This window comes from Panicum hallii, chromosome 5 (genome assembly GCF_002211085.1).
Source record: "Panicum hallii strain FIL2 chromosome 5, PHallii_v3.1, whole genome shotgun sequence".
NCBI classification, from domain to species: domain Eukaryota; kingdom Viridiplantae; phylum Streptophyta; class Magnoliopsida; order Poales; family Poaceae; genus Panicum; species Panicum hallii.
Genome location: NC_038046.1, coordinates 13,980,016 through 13,984,679, shown reverse-complemented (window position 1 = coordinate 13,984,679; position 4,664 = coordinate 13,980,016).

The window sequence follows — 4,664 nt, the reverse complement described above, 5'->3', positions numbered from 1 at the left end:
TCCAGTCATCACCTTTGGTTTACTTAGATTTACCACGCCTAGGCATCTAAGGTTGCATATTACATATATTAACAACTAAACCCTAAACCTTAAGCAATTACACTGAATAATACACATAATATAGATCAAATCGATCCGTAAAAATTGAGGAGGGGAGAGAGGATACTTTGCTCTTGAAGATCTATGAATCGAATCAAAGTTTTCAAGGTCAAATACGCCGATTGATGGGGTTGGGCGGGTGGGGGAGAGATAGAAAAACCAAGACGGGGTAAGAAATATGAGATGAAGGCTCGGACAGGCTGATGGTTATAGTTGCGAGCTCGGCGCCACAATCTGCGGCGCCAAGCTCGGTGCCACGATCTGCGGCGCTGAGCTCGGTGCCATGACCTCTGGCGCCGAGCTTGGCGCTACGTCGGCGCCAGGTGGGTGGGCATGTGGCAGCTGACCTAGATACCTCGGCGCCGTGACTCACGGCGCCGAGATGTCTTACCTCGGCGTCGTGACTCACGGCGCCGAGCCCCAGTGTCCAAATTTGAAAATACATTCTCTAGGGGTCCAAATATGAATTTTTTTCAAAAAAGGGTTAAAATGCAAAAAGTACGGTATCTAGTATATTGGTTTGCGTGTTGATACTGGGTCTTGCATGAGACCCAATTTCTTCATCTTCTCACTCTCTCTTATTTATTATGGTGCCACATAAGCTAAAAGTTTTATGTAACGGTATAATTAATGTTATGGAAACCATCCTACTGGGGATGCTCTAAGTTATTTTATAATCATTGATATGCTTTTATAGTTATGCTAGGATTTGGTCCGTAAAAGATGGTGTTGGGGTTTTCTTATGTCTCACTCACTTTTTCATGCCTTTGGCTTTGGATAATCATCTAATCTAACAATATTCTCAGGTAAAAGTAAAAATCGTTGTGTTTCATGATGAAAAAATAATAAAGCTTAAATAGAAAATTGTTGTTGTTTGTTTTATAAAAAAACAAGACTTGTGGGGAAAAACGATGTCTAAGTCACATTGTATGGAATATAGCTAAAAAAGGAGAGTTTATATTGAAAAGTTTAGTCTCGAATCTCGATGCAGTGATTAAAGATATTTACTATATATATTAGACATAATTAAGCAATGCCTATATCTAACTTAACTTACATGGCGATAGTTGTTGTTTTGTGCATTTGGCAAATGATAGCACAACCGGAGACAAAAATGTGTAGAAGAGGTTCATTCTCTTGGATGAACAACTAAAGGTTCCACTGGAAGAAACAGAGCCACTACTTCACGCACGTCTCGGTGCAACTGCAAAGACAAGAGTTTAAATGAATCAGCTGGATGCAGATTCAGCGCCCTATGCGTATGGTTTATACTTCGAAATATCAGCCGCATCACCTGTACTTGTTGGAAATCCATGTTCAATGCTACCATATACTTGAGGTATATTTCGTAAACCTACTGCTACCTAAACTAAGTGTTGCTGCACACAAGACTGACATCATGCAGAACAAAAATGTGTGCAATAAATACATTGCATATATAAACCATGCGAGTCATGACGAAATAGCAATGACATCATGCACTACCCACTATATTTAGATAAGATTTACCCACTATATGTAAAAAAAAAAGAGGATAAGTATTTTGGTGATTATGATTTCACGTTGGCATCTTCCCATCAAGAGTCTGAATTACCTTGCTACGTATGACATGGTCCATGCTGAAGCAACTCGAAAGATAAACAATTTTGTAGAGAAAAAAGAAGAGCTCAAATTTTCATAGAAAAATCCTTGAAAAGCACTGTGAGATTCAGCTTGGGTCACAGCTTTATTTTGTGTAATGCTACTAGTTATTACATCTCATTTGAATTGACGTGGTTCTTTTTTTCCGAAAAGACATCATCGATCCAGCACAAGTGTACATGCTCATCTGAGAATAAGTATGGAGAGGTGTTCGCGCTGAGGGTTCTTCAAGTTGTTGTTTATTTGAGTTGCTTGGAAAATGGAATGGGTCGAAGTATCACGGTATCTCCACCAGTTCCTCATCCCGACAAACCATCTTATTCAACAGCAGTTCAGCTTCGGCTGGCTGGTTGCCAAGCAACGGGTAGAGCCTTTGGGTTTGGGCCTCACTCAAAATTCCCGCGACAGATCGCAGGTTGGTTGGGCTGACAGGGCAACCGCGGCCCAACCTCCTCTCTGCGGCCTGCCACTGGCCACAGCGTGCGTGCGCCGGTGCCGAGTTTTTTTTTGAAAAAGGGAGATAAAATTTAAATTCGAAAAAGGTGCCGATTGGCAAAATTTCGGAAAATGGATACCTCCCGACGGGAGGCGTGGGGCCGGGCACCTCCCGCCCATCCAACGGGCGGGAGGTCCCAAAATTATTTCCAGGCCCCTCCCGAGGGTCTCTTCGCGAATTAGAAACTTTTCTTATTCACGAAGAGGCCCCTGACGCGAGGGCCGGAGCCCGTAGACTGCGGAGGGGCATCCCGCCGGTTGGGCGGGCGGGAGGTTCTATATAAGTTAGGCGCCAGTCACGTGGTCCGCTGAGGGGTCGCGGGAACGGGGGAATTGGCCCGGTCTCCAACGAGTAATCACTGGGCTGTGGAGTGCGGTATACTCAATGACACGTGGGTTCGTACTGGAACAGCATGTGCGTCCCGCTAACCCAGGCTGCTTTCCGATTACTTTATCTATATTTCCTATGCTAATTAATTCTAAAAAATTCCACGCGTGATCGAGGGGGACCCACGTACGAACCGTATGGCGATGCAGAAAGGTCCATGACGAAGAAGCAGTGCAGCCTGGGTTACAAATACACATAATTTATTTTTAATGGCTCGATGTATCGTACTATCGTAATATTTGGATTCTACGTTGTAAAACATTATCGCTTAACTATCTTCATACGAGTTTTAGATACCGTAATCTTCTTCATAAAATTGAACTAAATTTAAAATTTACGTATACGAAATAGTATGGCGAATAAATCTTGTATTTGAAAAAAGTATAAATTTTAAATAATTTGTAAAACATAAATTCTAACAAAAAATAATAAAAAATAAGCCCTCACGAAGAGACTCTCGGGAGGGGTCTGGAAATAATTTTGGGACCTCTCGCCCGTTGGATGGGCGGGAGGTCCCTGACCCCACGCTCCCGCCCGTTGATCGGGCAGGAGGTACCCATTTTTCGAAATTTTTACCAATCGACCTCCTTTTTCGAATTTAATTTTTTTTATCCCTTTTTCAAGAAAAACTCCGCCGGTGCCGGGGCCGGGCAGGCCGCAGCCCGCAGCCCGCAGCCCGAAGGCACCATCGCCCTTCCGTCCCTACGATTTCGCTGCCGCCGGCTAAAACCGTGCCCTCCGGCAGTCCGGCGGTGCTGCAATCACCGACGCCCGTCGACGCTTTCATACGCGTTGGCTCGCGCTCTAGCTTGGTGCCATCCATCAAGAGCCGGGCGAAGCAGGCACCGGCACTGCACGGCGCGCCACTGCGGAGCGGTCAAGCTGATGGATGCATGCCTCACCGGCCGCGCAGCGCCGCTGCAGTACGCATTACCACCGGCCCACCCAACCGTACCTGGCGTTTACCCCCGTGGCTCCAGCGCGCCCATGCCCTGACGCCCATGTGCAGCCTGTGGCTCCCGCGGCCCGGTGCTGCCGAGCCAGGCCGCCGGCAGCCCCCGAAAATGGTCGCGCGATCGCCGCGGTTGGTTGCTGCCTCCATCCGCCGTGGGACCGACGGGGATACGATACGGTAGGATACGCGCCGTAACTCGCGAGCTTGGCGGGCGTCTTCTTCTTGGCCGCTCGTGCCGTGTTTCACGGTGTGATTCCTGTTCCCTGCGGGAGAACACCGAACACGGGTAGGTTTGGTTGGAGCTGCCAGGGAGGGATGCTGCAAACCTCCAAGACTTGTCCCTATGGGGATTCTGATCCCCTCTGAAAGTGCAGAGTCGCAGAGAGCTTACCTACCCGTGACGGCGTCATCTATCATGAGCTGCTAGAGCTAGGGTGCGAGTGCGCTACTGTAGCTGTTCCGGTCACAGCGTGATGATCGTATTTGCTAGAGTAGTGTTCATAGGTCATAGCGTGGTAGCCAGCATGTAAATTTTTAAATTTTAGCCTAAATTTAAGGATAGCACCCTAAAGATCGGGTTCTAATCTTATATAATTTTAAATTAAAAATATATAAGAATCAAGTTGAAGTTGAATTGGGAAGGTTACGATCCGTTAGCACCTCTATGGATACAGATTTTTGCCTGGGCGAAGAAGATTGAAAATGTGCTTTGAGGTGGGCTCAGGCCTTAGGCCCATCACGGTATCCTGAACTGAATGCCGGAAACAGAGCCCACCTCCGTTCAGTTCAGCCCATGATCACTGATACGCTCACTGTCGTGTCGACTGGTGTGGTGGTTAATACGACGACAGAGTGCATCGGCTTGTGCCCTTGATCAATCAACTCAAATAATAGTAGTTAATCCGCAAGAAACAACTCCTCAACGCACACGAGCGCGCGTCGCGCATACACTCAAAATAAGCACATAATTTTTCAAAGACAGAGGGGATGAGCAAAACCTACATCCTGTTCTTGCTCAGCGCTGGGCCCTTTCCCTGAAGACTTGTGATTGTGAGCAGGCATTACAGGGGGGCCCCCAGCCTGACC